At 46.0% G+C, this 18,602-nt stretch overlaps 1 long non-coding RNA gene across 1 annotated transcript in view; it reads left to right on the top strand.

The window, feature by feature from the left end:
• The first annotated feature begins 1,756 nt into the window (after positions 1-1,756).
• Positions 1,757-18,602, top strand: part of LOC140197242 (uncharacterized) — a 63,880-nt gene continuing 47,034 nt past the window's right edge. The window contains exon 1 of the long non-coding RNA XR_011885886.1: positions 1,757-1,828. This is a non-coding gene — a long non-coding RNA (uncharacterized lncRNA). The remainder of the gene's footprint in view (positions 1,829-18,602) is intronic.

The raw sequence follows: 18,602 nt of genomic DNA on the forward strand, positions 1-18,602 counted from the left end.
TCTCTGCAGAACAGTACTAGTTCATTGCTGCAGCTGATGACTGTCATCAATTGTGACAGATGTTAGGTTCTTTTGACTGGAGCCCACAAGTGAAATGTTATGTTCCCCACGGGTTGATCTACAGGACTGTTGAAACTTATTCACTCTATTTATAGATACATTACCTACATTTAAATTACATTCCATTTTGTTGATGAAACCTTACATCAAACCAAACTAAACTCCTCAATCTAGAATTATCAGGGAATCTACAACCCAAAAACTGGCTGTTTGATCTCTCCCTATCCAATTGATTCCCCATTCCCATCTCCTCATAATTTTAAGTAACAGAAGCAGAAGTGACCATTCACTCTTCATACCCTGTCTGCTATTCAATTCAAGCATGGCTGATCTTTCACCTCAGTGCCACTTTCTTTCACTAGTTCCTTTCATTGAACCTTTTAATATCAACAAATCTATTGACTTCTATTTTGAATGTACTTGGCCTTGAGTCTCCACGGGCCTATTGCATAAGGAAAGCAAAAGATAAAGAAACTGCTAGGTGAAGAAAGTCTTCCTTATCTCTGACCTGAATGGCTGTCCTATGTCTATCTCCCCTGGTACGAGACAACTCAAGTCAGGGAAACTCTGCATCTACATGGTTGATCACTGTAAGGATTTTGTATACTTCAATAAGATAGTCCTTCATTCTTTGAGACTCAAGAAAGTATAAGCCCTGCTTGTTTCTTTAGTCTCTTGCACAAACCTGCTATCCCAGGAATCACTCTGGTGAACTTCTGCTGTACTTTCTCTATTCTAAGTGTATCCTTGAGCGAGAGACAAGATATGGACACAGTATTCCAGATGCAGTCTTACCAGGGCTCTGTACAACTGGGGAACAATGTCTCAATCATGGAACCCAGTTTCTCTTGCATCCCCAGTGATTCTTTTCCTTTACTGGCCTTTGATCCCCATTATTTTCCCGTGTGCTTGTAATAGTAGCATGGCAGTTTTGTTTAATTTAACTTCTGGTTGAAAATATTGCCCCTCAGGATTCTATTAAACCTCTCCCCTCTCACCTAGTTCTTGATTCCCTAACCCTGGGAAAAAGTTTCTGTACATTTGTCCTATCTGCTCCCTTCATAAATTTATACACCTCTATAAGTTCACCCTTAATTCTTCCATACTCTCAACTTGCTTAACCCCTGCATAACTCAATTCCTTGAGACCTGGCAAATCTTTCAAAATTTCCTGTGCACTCTTTTCAGCTTCATGGCATTGTTCCCACGGCAGGGTGACTGAGAGAGAACAAGATACTCCAAATGTGGCCTCACCAACATCTGAAGTATAATGTCCCAAGTACTCCACTCGATGCCCTGACTGATGTAGCCCAGTGTTGCAAAAGCTGTCTTTCATTTTGTCTAACTTAAGTGTCAGTATTTTAATTTTTAAATGACTTTTTAAACTGTTGCTGCTTTTAATGTTTTAAGAGAGATTTTAATTTGATCTCCTTCTCAACTTTGACATCTGATAAAGTGGTTTAAGTGTCCTACAAACTAATTCTGGGCAGGTCCTACCAGTTTCAATTTCCATTGTTGAACCTCACAGATCGTCCTGCTTCCTGGAGGATAAATGAGTCTGGCTTAATGTTCAATTAACCATAACTATAAGAGCTCATATACGCACAATGACATCACTAGTATAACTAATGATTGACTCACTGTCAAAGATTGCAGTGTGAAGTGTACCTCTGCCAGGCTGATGATTGCATTCCAGTGGGTGTACGTCAAGGATGGTGAGGGATGAAGGCACAACTCACACGATGACCACAAGTGTTTGGCAAATAACTGTAAGTGGTGTTTCAGTAGATCCAGTCCATCGTGGTCTTGTGTCTCTGGAATGGGACAATTCCTTGACCTAAGATGCAGTAAAATATTCAACAGCCCAAATAATTTTGTGGAGTATAGTGTATGTGTATTTGTATCCCCTTATTGGTTTAATGATTACTATTTTCATTCTAATTTTAAACATAAATGAAAATTAGAAATAAATTGAAAAGCTACATAAACTAATTAAAATGCTCGATTTTAATTAGGGTAAGTAGGTTGGTTTCAATATTTCATTCATTTTATATATGTTTTTCCCAACAGAGTAGTCTCCCAGAGACAGAGGCAGAAATTTCAATCCCAGCCACCCTCAGCAGTGAGTTATATTAGGACACTGCTAGAGGCGGACTGGAAATAGCAGTGAATAGAATCAATGAATGTAATGTGTCAAAATGCATTGTAATTGTACTCCTGCCAGTTGGGTATTGCAGAATGAAATAGTGAAAGAAACTCAAATTATATTTGAAATAGTGGATTAAATTGTTCAAATTAATTCAATTAATATTAGTGTCACTGTGGAGACAATATTGAAAAAGCAGGATGTCCAAAGAAGAGAAAAGATGCTTTACTATCATTAGCCTTGTGCTTGGTAACCAAGTGGCTGGAAATGTAGGTAATGTGGATATAGGTGTATCTTCAACAATTTCAAGATAATTTAATGAGTTGCAAAGGGGTTTTGGTGTATTCTCCTTCGAGGTTGCTAACATCGATATATATTTAGGTAAAGAATTAACCCGAAAAAATGGTCTGGATGACATCACTGAAGAGGTTCTACAAAGTCTTTGATACAACCATCTTTTTCCACCTTATCAGAGACATTCCTCCTTCATCTGATCAGAAGCTGGGTTGTATGCGATGACTATTCAATATTTGTACCACTGAGCTCTTCAGAAGCTGAAGAACTGCCCCTATACACAGCAATAGCTGGACAAGGATCAGGCAGGGCTGGAGAAGCAGCATTCATCCTTCAGGCGAGTCCAGCACTGCCTGTCTCCAACAGAAGGATGTGTCAGCTTCTGTTTACATGTGACACTTTTCCCATTGTCAAATGTTCCTCTTAAACATTTTACCTTTCATCCGTATCCTGGGAATCACACCTGAACCTTAAGTGGACATCCCAGCTGTACTTGTTTCTTACAGAAGTCAGATAGAGAATTGGTATTCTGGAGCAAGTGACTCACGGAAGAAGGGGGAGCAGAGTGATGATAGCGCTAAACGGCAACTCCTTTGCTTACATCTTCGGAAACAGCTCCATTTCCATCTTTAGTATCTTTATTTTTCCCTTTCTGGATTCTTTGGAAGACCCTGACCTGGAGTTACACTCTGACTACGGTTCTTTGCGGGAATGGGATCTGCTCTCGGAGTTTTATAACCAGCTGTTGTTCGGCACACCAAGGGCTCAGCCTAAGCATTTGGAAGCCTAAGATCTCGGGGGTCTGAATTCGGGCGGATTGAGGGTCAGTGTTGTGACAGGGGACCCATGTGTTGTCGGGGAAGTTGGAAGATCTGCAGCTATGTGCCCAGAGGCTCGTGATCGTGATCTTTAGCCACAGAGCTTGTTAAAAAGTGACCTGACGGACTTTTAACAACATAAACCAGTGAGTTGTTTGTTATGTCTCCCCGCTCGCTGTGAAAATGGAGACATCCCTTTCTCCCTTATTAGGGAGAGAGAGAAAACCTGTGGTATGTCGAATGCTGGGTGAACAATATAGTCTTTGGGGTAACTGCAAGTCTGTGTCTTTACCGTTGCTTGCTCATGCTCGAGTGCTTGGTTGTGGATGCCGATACTTTTTCTTGCTGGTGGGGGGAGGGGGGATTGTTGCTTGCTGCTGTTTATGCACGGGAGGGGGAAGCTGGGGGAGATTTTGAGGTGCTAACATTTGACTGTCGTTCATTCTTTGGGGTACTCCTCTGCTTTCACGGATGGTTGCGATGAAAAAGCGTTTCAGGATATATATTGTATACATTTCTCTGACATTAATTTGTACCTTTGAACCTTTGAACATGACTCCTCAAACCTTCTCCATCATCTATAAGGTACAATTGGAGTGCTCATTGCTTGGCGCAACACAAGCTGCCCACTGAGGGTCATATGGTCCATGCCAAAATATTGAATCTGTCTAGTCCCATGGACCTGCATCTGGACCATAGCTCTCCATAATCCATCCACCCACATCCACCACTTCCACTGGCAGCTCTCACTATACTCTGAGTGAAAAAAGTTCCCCCCAATGTTCCTCTTAAACATTTTACCTTTCAACCTTAACCCATAACCTCTAGTTCTGATCTCATCCAACCTCAATGTAAAAACCCTGCTTGCAGTTACCTTATTTATACCTCTTATAAGTTTGTATACTTCCATCAGATATCCTCTGATTCTCCTATGCTCTATGGTCCGAAATCGAATGTATGGATCGATTCCTTTCAGAGCAAAGACTTTCCTTATCACTATGTATAGACTGATAACTTACCTATGCACATTGATCTATGTTCCCTCACTCTCTTTCTGCAATGAGAATACACCAGTTAAAGCCACCTCCCGCGTGCTTACTGTTATTTTAATTGATATATAGTTGTATAGACTCAACAAATTGGAGACAAGTACAAACCTGAATGTCAGCGAATATCACTAACTGCACAGACAGTTATGAGATGACAGGATTCAGAAGGGAAAGAGACAATGAGATGAAGGAGTTAAACAGTACGGAGAAGACCGTCACTGACATGAATGAGGGGACGCATGAGTAACAGTGCACAGTACACAGTGAAAGATGCACAACTAGCAAAGTTAAAGTGAAAATAATGTGACGGTGGCCTTGGGAAGGTCGCTGAATTTGATAGTATGAATGAGGACTGGGAATCGTATAGAGAGGGTTGAACTGTTCTATAAAGTCCTTCCGGGAGGGGGGAGAAGATGGTGGCGCGACGGCAGTGCGCGTGGCCACTTCGGTGATGAATATCTGTAATCTGTCAAGTAGGGGACCGTGCACAATTCTGATTTGATGGAGACAGACGTGAGAGCACAGCGGAAAATCTGGAAGACTTCTGAAATGCTTGCCTCGTTACCGCTGCTACTGTGTGGTAACCGGAATCTCCGGAGCTGAAGGCCCCGAAATCCTCGGCTTTGAGTGTTTCAGTGGCCGGGGAGAGGTTGAAGGCGCTTGGGAGGCCGTATTGGAGGGGCTGGTCAGAAGCTTGAAGTTTTCTGACGGGATGGACTCAGTGTCGGCTGGGGTCGGCTGCTTCCAAGGTACCGGCAAGCTGACGGGTGCCTGGAGGTTTATGGCAGGGAGTTTCTCCCTTTTGCCGCCTGCTATCGGGAACACCGGAGTCGATCGACTCGGGGACTTTTGAGACTTTTTTTTATGTGCCCATGGTTTGTTCTTCGTCAAATTATGGTATTGCTTTGCACTGCTGGATCTCAATAGATGTGTCTGGTGTAAAACTGAAAATGGAGCTGGGTACAGGGTCAGCTTTGTCTATAATTTCTGAGGCTGACTACAACACTGTTTTCAAAGCTACCATTAGAAAAGACCTCAGAGATTCTAGAGACCTACACAGGTGAAAAAACGTCTCCCAAAGGCAAACTGAAAGTGAATGCAACGTATGGAAGCCAAACACAACAGTTGAAGCTTAATGTGTTGAAAGGTGGAGGGCCAGTCTTTTTCAGACGTTGAGAAAAATCCAGTTGGACTGGCACACAATCAAAGCTCTCAATGTGTCATCAACAGGCAGCTGCAGTACTAACCAGAGACTGGCACAACTGCTTAAAGTTAATGAAAAGTTGTTTGAGAAGAGTAATGGCAAACTCAAAGGCATGAAGGCCAGAACTGAACTGGATGACGCAGCAAGATTCCATAAAGCATGTTCAGCACGCCTAAAGTGTATGTTAAACTGCAGAGCTTGGAGGCATCTGGCATTCTCTCCAAGGTTGAGTGGAGTGATTGGGCTGCACCCGTTGTCCCAGGGACCAGGAAAGTGAAGGCCAGACCTGTTGGCATACGCGGGGACTTCAAAGTAATCATTAGCCCTGTGATGTGTACTGTCCAGTATCTGCTGCCGTGGATAGAAGACATATTTGCATCTTTGGCAGGAAGGGAGAGATTTTCAATGATGGACTTGTCACAAGCCTATCTGCAAATAGAGATTGAGGAGTCATGCAGGAACTTCCTCACAATCAGCACTCACAAGGGACTGTTCCAGTGTAATTATTTTGCCTTTGATGTTGCATCAGCTCCAGCAATTTGGCAAAGAGCAAGGGACCAAGTGCTCCAAGATATCCCAGGAACACAATGATACCTTGATGACATCATTGTGACAGGCAAAAATGATGAAGAACACATCCAGAACTTTAGTAAAGTGCTTACCAGCCTGAATGAGTATGGTCTGTGCACAAAGAGAGAGAAATGTGAGTTTTTCAAGAATTATATCTTAATAGTGGACATGTCATTGACAAGCCTGGCTTACATAAGTCACAAGAGAAGATTGAAGTAGTGCTCCAGGCACCCAAATGGAAAATGTGTCACAATTCATGTCACACTTCGGCCTTATAAACTACTTCCACTGGTTTCTCCCAAATCTTGGTACAGTGCTGCAGCCATTGAATGCACTGTTGCAGACAGGAGCAAAGTGGGAATGGTGTGAAAGAGCATTAAAAGAAATAAAGTGACTAATAACCACAGATGAACTGCTCACCCATTATGACCGTCAGACCAGTGTGCGATGCGTCCCCTTATGGCATTGGTGCCGTTTTGTCACACATTATGAAAGATGGATCTGAATGGCTGATTGCATTTACTTCAAGATCACTGATGAGTGCAGAACACAACTCTGCACAGATCAACTGAGAGGCCCTTAGTCTAGTATGGGAGTAAAGAAGATCGACCACTACCTCTATGGACAAAAATTTATGCTAGTGACAGACCACCAGCCCCTTGTGTCCATTTTTAATCCCAGTGATGCCTGCTATCCAGTTACAATGTTGGACACTTCTCCTAGGAGCCCACTCTGATGGCATAGATTTCACGAGTACCAAACAACACAGCAATGCTGACAGCTTGTTGCATCTTCCACTGAAGAAGAAAGGTCTTCATACTGTGACCCAGCAGAAGTATTTTACACAACATTGGTGGACCAGTTGCCAGTTACAAATTCTGAAATACAAAGGGAAACAAGGAATGACCCAACATTGTCAAAATTCTATGACATCACCATGCAAGGATGGCTAGTTCATGGTAATTCTGTTTCCAGAGTTCTCATTGAGATGAGACCAACTGTCTATATGTCAAAGAGCGCTGATGTGTGGATCTTGTGTTGTGGTTCCCTTTAAACTGCGCACCATAGTGTTAGAGAATCTGCGTGAAGATCACCTGCGTACAATCAAGATGAAGAGTCTCGCTTGGAGCCATGTGTGGTGGCTGGGAATAGATAGACAGATAGAAGACTTGACCAAAAGCTGTTTAGGAGGCCACATGTTCAAAATACATCCCCACAGGCACCTTTGCACTCATGGGGGTGGCGTTCTTCACCATGGCAAAGGGTGCACATTGACTTCGCTAGGCCATTCATAGACTCTGTGTTTCTGATTGTTGTGGACGCTCATTTGAAGTGGCCTGAGGTCATACCAATGAAGTCAACCATATCAGAAATGACTGTTTCTGCTCTGAGGACTAGCTTCACCAGAAATGGCTTACCTGAACAAATTGTGAGTGACAACGGACCACAATACACGTCAGAAGAGCTCAGACTATTCATGAAGAAATATGACATCAAGCATTTCAAGTCATCTCCTCACCATCCAGCAATGAATGGGTTAGCTGAAAGGTTTATCCAAACCTTCAGGAAGTCTGTTAAAGCTATGGACAAGGAGGACATTTCTCTACAGCATAAGGTGGACAACTTCCTTTTTTGTGTATCAGAAATCTGTTCATGCAATGACAAATCAAACACCTGCAATGCTGTTCATGAACAGGAATCTGAGATCTCGCAGAGACCTCCTGAAACCAGATCTCTGGAGGTTAGTGCAGAAAAAGCAGTTCAGCCCGTTGCCAAGTAAATCAGCAAGGAGCATCAAGGTTGGAAAGGAAGTCCTAGTGCATGATTACTGAGAAGACAGGTGGACACCCAATAGGATAGCTACAGGAACTGGACCACTGATGTACAAAGTGGATGTTGGAAATCAGATATGGAGACACCATGTGGACCAGATACTGAAGGCTCAGCCGAAGAACACACCTGAATTGACTGCATCCAATAAGAGGGACACATTACAGCCATCGGACTTAACTCTCAGAGATGATCATGTCACTAACAGCAACGTGATACCTGCCACAGAGAAAGTTATCTTTGACAAGACACCGGCCAAACTTGATGCCACTCACCGGGTCCAGAAGCGCTATCCTGAAAGAAACAGAGCGGCAGCCAAAAGACTGAATCTCTGGTATGGTGAAATTAGTTATGGACTATTATTGTGAAAGCATGTTTATTTGAATATGGTTTGTTGAAGGGAAAATAAATGTTTTGGTACATATAAAGCTTTATGTGACATTAATCTAAAGGGGGAATAAGTATAACGTATGCTATTCCTTTTAGAACAATGACTCTCCTTAGCACTACGTATAGACAGATAACTTACCTGTGTACATTGATCTGTAACAAGAGAAAATCTGCAGTTGCTGGAAATCTGAACAACACACAGAAAATGCTGGAGGAATTCAGCAGGCTAGGCAGCATCTATGGAAAAAAGTACAGTCGACCTTTCAGACCAAAGCAGGACTGGGGAAACCTGGTAGATACACTTCCAAAGTGTATATGATCTTCCTACTTCTGGCCTCAATAGCACATAGCATGGGTAGCAATCCTGATACCACAGCATTGGATTCCCTGTCCTTTAACTTCACACGTAACAGCCTGAACTCACTTTGCAAGCCTTGGCCACCCGTCCTACCATGCCATTGGTACCAACATGGATCACAATCACTGGCTACTCACCATCCTTCTGAAGAATGCTGCAGACTTGATCCAAAATGTCCCTTACCCTGGCGCCTGGGAGAACCACCCACCTGTTCTCCTAACCAATGAATCCCCTATCACTACAGCCTGCCTCTTCTCCCCCCTCCCTTCTGAGCCACAGAGCCAGACTCAGTGCCAGAAACCTGACTGCTATGGCTTTCCATTGCCAGGTCATTCCCCTCAACAAAATTCAAAGAGGTGTATCTGTTGTTGGGGGGAATGGCCACAGGGGTACTCTGCACTGGTTGCCTATCCCTTGCCCCTCCTGACAGTCACCCAGTTACCTTTGTCCTGCATCTTGGGTCTAACTACCTCACTGTATGTCATGTTGATCAACCCCTCAACTTTCCGAATGTTCAGAGTTCACCCAGTCTTAACACAGTCTGAAAGAAGCTGCAGCAGAATGCTCTTCTTGCAGGTGTAGTCATCAGGAGCACTAGTGGAATTCTCCTCTTATGGGATGAAGCCTGCCCACATCACACAAGTGGAGAAATCCATTATCCTGCCTGGCATCTCCAGTGCTCTAAATGTGCGATCAGAAAGAAAGAAAAATTAAATGAAAAAAATCTATTTACAGACTTTGCCTCTCCTTGCTGAAGCCTCTATGGGCCAAACCCCGAACACCCCGCTCTAACACTGGCCCATTCACACTATGGCCACTCCCACAATGGCCACCCTGCTTAAACCTAACTTCTTTTTATTGGCGGATGCTGTGCCTAATCATACACAATTTACCATCTCCTCAGTGACTGTGACACGCAGAATATCCCAACAATTCCTGCTCACTTCTTTTGAACTTTCTCTCCTGCTACACAATCCAACTTCTTGAGAACTATGGTGTGCAGAATCTCCTTGGAAATGTGGCGCACAGATTGGTTGTCACTTCCCACAGCCAATGTGTGATATTTTCCACCAACAAGGCACAATATCAAACCAACAGTGATTCTTTGGCAACAACTCTCACTGCTGCCTATTCATGCTCCTCTCCATAATATCCCTCCCCAGACCCCCCACTTCATTTCCTTCCTACTCCTCCTCACGGCCTCTACTCCTCTTCCTCAGCCACTCCCCAGTCCCTCCTCTTGCTTTCTCATTCATCCCCTCCACATCCAACTCTCTGCTTTCCATTCTTCCCAACCTCTTCCCCACTGCTCTCTGTCCTTTCCCTTCCCCAGCCCTCCCCACCCTTTCCAATCCCAACCTTCAATCTCCAGGCTGCAAAAATAGGGGTCTTTTGAACAAAAGGACAAATTCCATACCGACATGTATCATTTTGCCTTGGAAATAAATCCAATGCTCATCTCATCACTGGACTAAAATTTTGCCCTTGCCCGCTTCGAGATACCTGCACCACAAGGGCTGTGAGGACTCACTGTCACCTTCACAAGGGAAATTAGGGTCAACATTTAAGTTCCAACTTTCTATTTACTGTTATCATTTAGAACTGAATTTAAGTTGTTCCTGGAAGCTCCTATGCAGCACAGTAGATTATGTTTGTTTACCTTTTTGTTGAAAGACCGGTTTGCTATGAATGCTCATCAGATATTGCCTATCTTTTAATGGACCTTCACTACAGATTAGCATTTAAATGCAACATACACTCAGTGGCCACTTCCTGAGGTACATATGTACACCTGCTCATTATCGCAAATATCTGATCAACCAATCATGTGGCTGCAAATCAATACCTAAAAGCATGCAGACATAGTCTAAAGGTTCAGTTGTTATTCAGACCAAACATCAGAATGTGAAAGAAATGTGTTCTAAGTAACTGCGACTGCAGAATGATTGTTGGTGCCAGATAGGGTAGTTTGAGTATCTCAACAACTGCGGACCTCCTGGGGATTTTCATGCTCAACAGTCTTTAGTCTTTACAGAGAACGGTGTGAAAAACAAACAAAATAATCAGTTAGTGGCAGTTCTGTGGACAAAATGCCTTGTTAATGAGAGAGGTCAGGGGAGAATAGCCAGACTGTTTCAAGCTGATGGGAAGGTGATAGTAACTCAAATAACCACACGTTACAACAGTGCTGTGCAGAAGAGTATCTCTGATTGCATAAGATGCAAAACCTAAGTGGATGGGCTACAGCAGCAGAAGGCCACAAACATACATGCAGTGGCCTCTTTAGTAGCTACATGAAGAACCTAATAAACTGGCCACTAGCCACTATATTACCTGACATTATCTCATGGTTGTCAGTGGGAACTTGCTGAGATTGTGATTGCCACATTTCCAAACTTTCAGAAGTATGTTATTGGCTGGAAAATTATGACATCATGAAAAACGATATATTGTGGCGACCCACTTTCTGGCACACACGAACCGGCTCACAGCAGCGCGCGCAGGCAGAGGGCCGGCCCCGAAAAGGGCGCCAGGCCATCTTCACTAGCAGGGGGAAAATACCGCGCGCAGAAAGGGTCTGGGAATATGCATTCCCCACAGCAATCTCGCCCAGGGAGGGCGGGAACGGGAAGGTTTTAAAGCAGGCCGCGAAGTTTGAATAAATCTCTTTCATTGCAACTCTGACTCACCGACTCCGTGTGGTTATTCTAGCGCTGTGTGTAGCACACCGCTACAATTGGTGACCCCGACGGCCCAAATGATATTTGGACCAGAGATGACCGACGCTGCATCTGTTCACGCAGTTTCGTTAAAACTGCCAAGCTTCTGGATGCTGCGACCCCAATTATGGTTCGAACAAGCAGAAGCACAATTCCACATTCAGCAGATAACCTCAGAGTCCACTCGCTACTACTACGTGCTGAGCTCACTCGACCAGGAGACAGCTGCACAAGTTGAGGAGTTTATACAGTCGCCCCCGGAGGACGGCAAATACACAGCATTCAAAGCCCTGCTCATAAGGACTTTCGGACTCTCACGGCGCGAGCGAGCTGCCCGCTTACTGCACCTGGATGGTTTGGAAGACAGGCCGCTGTCAGCATTAATGAACGAGATGCTGGCCCTGGCTGAAGGACACAAACCCTGCCTCATGTTTGAGCAGGCGTTCCTAGAGCAACTGCCCGAGGACATAAGCCTGCTGCTGTCCGATGCAGATTTCAGCAACCCCTGGGAGGTGGCGGCCCGAGCAGATGTGCTGTGGAATGCCAGGAAAGAGAGAGGGGCATCCATCGCACAGATCACCCAGCTGCGTGCCCAACGGCAGACCAGACCAGGCCCGGCAGCAGAGCCTACAAAACCCGGCGACGGGAGTGAGGAGCCCAACGAACAATGGTGTTCCTACCACCAGCGGTGGGGCACAGAGGCCCGCCGCTGTAGACCGCCCTGCAAATTCCCGGGAAACGCCAGGTCCAGCCGCCGCTGATGGCTACGGCAGTTGGCCATCAGGACAGCCTCCTGTACATCTGGGACAAGCAGTCGGGACGCTGCTTTTTGGTCGACACCGGAGCGGAGATCAGCGTCTTACCTCCAACGAGTTACGACACCCGCAACAGAGAACCGGGACCCACCCTGAGGGCCGCAAATGGCAGCACAATACGAACCTATGACACCCGCACGGTGCGGCTACAGTTCAGCTCCAGCCGGTTCACGTGGGACTTCACACTGGCCGCCGTGGCCCAACCACTCCTGGGGGCGGATTTTCTACGAGCCCACAGCCTGCTGGTCGACCTGCAAGGGAAGCGATTAGTCCACGCCAAGACTTTTCAAACATTCTCCCTGGGCGAAGCACAGTTGCCAGCCCCACACCTGGACTCCATCACGCTGTCCGACGATGAATTCACCAGGGTCCTGACGGATTTCCCATCAGTCCTGACACCGCAGTTCATGGCAGCCATGCCCAGACACGGAGTACAGCACCACATCCCGACCCAGGGACCACCCCGCCACACCCGTGCTCCAAGGCTTCCCCCGGACAAGCTCCGACTGGCGAAGGAGGAGTTCAAGAAGATGGAGGAATTGGGGATCATACGACGGTCCGACAGCCCATGGGCCTCCCCCCCTTCACATGGTGCCCAAGGCAACAGGGGGCTGGAGACCATGCGGTGACTACCGCAGACTGAACGAGGCTACAACGCCAGACCGCTACCCTGTGCCGCACATTCAAGACTTCGCAGCAAACCTACACGGCGCAAGGATCTTTTCCAAGGTAGACCTCATCCGGGGATACCATCAAATCCCGGTACCTCCGGACGACATCCCCAAAACAGCACTTATCACCCCGTTCGGACTTTTCGAATTCCTCCGAATGCTGTTTGGTCTAAAGAATGCCGCACAGACTTTCCAGCGGCTAATGGACGCGGTGGGACGCGACCTGGACTTTGCATTCATCTACTTGGACGACATCCTCATAGCCAGCAGTAGTGGTCAGGAGCATCTGTCCCACCTCCGCCAGCTCTACTCCCGCCTGAGCGAATTCTGCCTTACAATCAACCCAGCCAAATGCCAGTTCGGACTCGACACCATCGACTTCCTGGACCACAGGATTACTAAAGACGAGGCAACCCCGCTGCCCGCCAAGGTAGACGCGGTCCGCAACTTCCCCCGACCCAACACAACCAAAGGCTTGCAGGAATTCGTGCGTATGGTGAATTTCTACCACCGTTTCCTCCCCTCAGCAGCCCGAATCATGTGCCCCCTGTTCACTCTAATGTCGGGTAAGGGCAAGGACATTACCTGGGACGAAGAGGCTGCAACCGCTTTCGTTAAAACCAAAGAAGCCTTGGCAAACGCCGCGATGCTAGTGCACCCCAGAACGGACGTTCCTACTGCCCTCACGGTGGATGCATCCAACACAGCGGTCGGTGGAGTGCTGGAACAACTCATCGAGGGTCGCTGGCAACCCCTGGCGTTCTTCAGCAAACACCTACGACTACCCGAACTCAAATACAGTGCTTTCGACCGGGAGCTATTGGCACTATACCTGGCAATCCGGCATTTCAGGTACTTCTTAGAAGGTAGGCCCTTCACCGCGTTCACTGACCACAAACCGCTTAGCTTTGTGTTCACAAAGGTGTCCGACCGCTGGTCGTCCTGCCAGCAGCGACATCTGTCCTACACCTCCGAGTACACGACGGACATCCGGCATGTCTCTGGAAAGAACAACGTCGTGGCGGACGCACTTTCCAGACCTACCATACAGGCCCTGTCCCAGGGGGTGGACTATGCAGCGTTGGCAGAGGCACAACAGGCAGACGCTGAGATCCCCAGTTACAGAACTGCAGTCTCCAGTTTGCAGCTCCAAGACCTCCCCGTAGGCCCGGGTGAGAGGACCGTACTATGTGACGTAGCTACCGGCCAACCCCGCCCCGTCGTCCCAGCAGCCTAGCGCCGGCGGGTTTTCGAGTCCATTCACAACTTAGCGCACCCCTCCATCAGGACAACCGTCCGGCTGGTCACCAACAGGTTCGTGTGGCATGGACTTCGTAAGCAGGTCAGTGAATGGGCCAAAACGTGCATGCAGTGCCAAACGGCCAAGGTGCCGGAGGTTCGACCACATCCATGTGGATATCGTGGGGCCCCTGCCAGTGTCACGGGGAGCGCGGTACCTCTTAACTATGATAGACCGGTTCACCAGATGGCCAGAGGCAGTCCCGCTCACCGACACCACCTCCGAATCCTGCGCCCGAGCACTGATCGCAACCTGGGTAGCCCGCTTCAGGGTACTGGCCCACATTACCTCCGACAGGGGCGCCCAGTTCACCTCCAGCCTGTGGTCGGCTATGGCCAACCTTTTAGGATCTCAGCTACACCACACAACTGCCTACCACCCACAGTCGAACGGACTAGTGGAGCGTTTCCACCGTCACCTGAAATCGGCTCTTATGGCCCGCCTGGAGGAGCCTAACTGGGTGGACGAGCTTCCCTGGGTCCTGCTCGGAATCTGCACGGCGCCCAAAGAGGATCTGCACACCCCGTCGGCCGAGTTGGTGTACGGCGCACCCCTGGTAGTCCCAGGAGAGTTCATACCAGCCCCAAGGGGGCAAGAGGAAGAATCCACAGCAGTCCTGGACAGACTACGTGAGAGGCTCGGTAACCTGGCCCCCATCCCCACTTCACAGCACGGATAGAGCCCGACCTGCGTACCCAAAGACCTGCAGGACTGTAAGTTTCTTTTTGTACGACGGGGCGGACACCGGGCACCGCTACAGCTGCCCTACGAGGGGTCATCTAAGGTGATCAGGAACAATGGATCCAAGTTCGTGCTGGACATTGGGGGGAGAGAGGAGGTTTTCACGGTGGACCGACTCAAACCGGCCCATGTGGACTTGGTGCAGCCGGTCCAGGCTCAGGCACCGCGGCGCAGGGGCAGACCTCCCAAACAGAGGCTGATCCAGACTGTGGACATTGGGGGAGGTATCGCCGGTTCTGGGGGAGGGGGTTATGTGGCGACCCACTTTCCAGCACACACGAACCGGCTCACAACAGCGCGCGCAGGCAGAGGGCCAGCCCTAAAAAGGGCGCCAGGCCATCTTCACCAGCAGGGGGAAAATCCCGCGTGCAGAATGGGTCTGGGAATATGCATTCCCCACAGCAGTCCCGCCCCAGGGAGGGCGGGAACGGGAAGGCTTTAAAGCAGGCCACGAAGTTTGAATAAATCTCTTTCATCGCAACTCTCACTCACCGACTCCGTGTGGTTGTCTACTGCTACAATATAAACAAAATTCTTTCATTCAATTATCTGTGTATGTTTTCTAAATATTGATTACATTTACTGTAATCAGTAACCAAACTTTATAATGGTCCTCTCAGTAGAATTTTAAGTATTGTTCAAAACTACTTACAAGGTATGCTGGATATTGTATGATAGCTTGGAAGTCCCTTAGGTGGAAATAGCTAATATTAAATTAACTTTTGCATAACTATATCGTGCAGTACCTGTACTCACTTTAACCAACAGCTGAGATCGTTTTTAAGTGAATTAGCTTCTATCAGATGATTCCCGTCACAGACACATAATACTTTAATAGCTATGTGAACAGTTTTTCCCTTTCCCTTGTTGTTTATAGCCAATGTTGATGCTTAGGTTGGTGTAGTACATGACATTGCTGGGTTTATATTAATAGGAGATGCTGAGATTGGTGTCCACTACTTTTTAACAGACGTTCATACTTTCCTGCTCTTGAAATGTGGGTCCTTGAAATTGGTCCACCACTCACAACAGTGCTGCTTTGTAGTCTGCAGTCAGAGGGTGAAAACTGGGATTAGAAGTGGGGTTGGCTGTGCATTAGGTACATTTTTGTACTTGTAATCCAAGCCTTTATCATAATAACCCAAACAATCCAAAAACTGTCAGCATCATAGAAGCGTTATGGCCTATGAAACTGAAGGCTTCAATCAAATCTGCCTCCATCCCAGTCAGTGGCAGTGTATTCCAGATCTTAACCATTCTTTTGAAAATGACTTTTTTCTTGCTCTTTAGCTTGTGACTCTTACATCAGTAGGACATTTTCAATCTGTTCTGTGTACACTTTCCCCAGTCAGCATAAGAAGTTATTCTGCTGCATCTCCAGCAGGGCTGTGATGCCAGTGAAATGTGCCTGTCAGTTTCAGAGTCTCATGAGGAGTGTAAATCATAATTAAAGTTTTCTTAAAGCATGGATGTCCCAATATTGGGGTTTATTTTGGTAATACACTTTTCGGCATTTCTTAGAGACTATTGAATCCAACAAAAATAGATCCAATTAAATTTCTGGGATTTTGTTCTGTTTTTTAAAAAGTGTAACAGTTTAAAATTGTCTGTGTTAAACTTTAGCCTCCTGAAGTTTATAATTACCCTCTGCACAATCACAGTTCACTGCACTTCCAAATACTGGATCATTTTCAAACTGGAAATTATGCTCTGCAGGTTACAGTCTAAATCAACAATGTATACCTAAAGAAAGATACTGGTTTAAACGCTGACCCCTGGAAACTCCTCTGTGCTTTCTCCAGTCTATTCACTGCTACTCTCTGCTTCCTGTTACTTAGTCGTTTTTTAAATTCCTTTTATTCCAAGCGATTCAATCCTGAAGAATCCGTGCAGTGGTTTAATTACAGATAGAAAACAAAACAATACATAGAGACACTGATAGAATCAGCATCAAGTCAGAAGCTTAGACAGAGGCCTGATATTTTCCAGGAACCTGAATCAAATAAATCAATCCCAAGAAATCTAGATATTAAAAAAAAATCCATTAGAACCATAGAGCCATAGAACATTACAGCACAGAAACAGGCCTTTTGGCCCTTCTTGGCTGTGCCGAACCATTTTTCTGCCTAGTCCCACTGACCTGCACCTGGACCATATCCCACCATACACCTCTCATCCATGTACCTGTCCAAGTTTTTCTTAAATGTTAAAAGTGAGCCCACATTTACCACTTCATCTGGCAGCTCATTCCATACTCCCACCACTCTCTGTGTGAAGAAGCCCCCACTAATGTTCCCTTTAAACTTTTCCCCCTTCACCCTTAACCCACGTCCTCTGGTTTTTTCCTCCCCTAGCCTCAGTGGAAAAAGCCTGCTTGCATTCACTCTATCTATACCCATCATAATTTTATATACCTCTATCAAATCTCCCCTCATTCTTCTATGCTCCAGGGAGTAAAGTCCTAACCTATTCAACCTTTCTCTGTAACTTAGTTTCTCAAGTCCCGGCAACATCCTTGTAAACCTTCTCTGCACTCTTTCAACCTTATTAATATCCTTCCTGTAATTTGGTGACCAAAACTGCACACAATACTCCAGATTCGGCCTCACCAATGCCTTATACAACCTCACCATAACATTCCAACTCTTATACTCAATACTTTGATTTATAAAGGCCAATGTACCAAAAGCTCTCTTTACGACCCTATCTACCTGTGAAACCACTTTTAGGGAATTTTGTATCTGTACAGTATTCCCAGATCCCTTTGTTCTACTGCACTCCTCAGTGCCGTACCATTTACCTTGTATGTTCTACCTTGGTTTGTCCTTCCAAAGTGCAATACCTCACACTTGTCTGTATGAAACTCCATCTGCCATTTTTCAGCCCATTTTTCCAGCTGGATCAAATCCCTCTGTGAGCTTTGAAAACCTTCCTCGCTGTCCACTACACCTCCAATCTTTGTATCATCAGCAAATTTGTTGATCCAATTTACCACATTATCATCCAGATCATTGATATAGATGACAAATAACAATGGACCCAGCACTAATCCCTGTGGCACACCACTAGTCACAGGCCTCCACTCAGAGAAGCAATCCTCCACTACCACTCTCTGGCTTCTTCCATCGAGCCAATGTCTAATCCAATTTACTACCTCTCCATGTATACCTAGCAACTGAATCTTCCTAACGAACCTCCCATGCGGGACTTTGTCAAAGGCCTTACTGAAGTCCATGTAGACAACATCCACTGCCTTCACTTCATCCACTTTCCTGGTAACACAACGTTAGATGAAGCTCATAATATTATAGGCAATTCCAAAGATTTTGTGACAACTAATATACCACACTTGAAAAAATAACAAGAGAGATTAAAAATCCAACAGCACTGAAATGGTGATTTTATTGAAACCTAAAGTAGGAGAGAGATGAAAGAATTGAAATCTCAGATAAAGATGCAAATATATTTTTAAAATTCCATTTCCAGTTTTCATAAGGCTTTTGTATTTAGAGTTTAATTTATCTTCAATGATTTTTTTCCAATTATACCCTAGATTTTTATCGAACACTACCTGCATGTTTTATTGAAGGTACACAATTGTCTGTCTATTTGCCAAGAGGTTTTATAACCAGCTACA

This window comes from Mobula birostris, chromosome 5 (assembly GCF_030028105.1).
Source record: "Mobula birostris isolate sMobBir1 chromosome 5, sMobBir1.hap1, whole genome shotgun sequence".
NCBI classification, from domain to species: Eukaryota; Metazoa; Chordata; class Chondrichthyes; order Myliobatiformes; family Myliobatidae; genus Mobula; species Mobula birostris.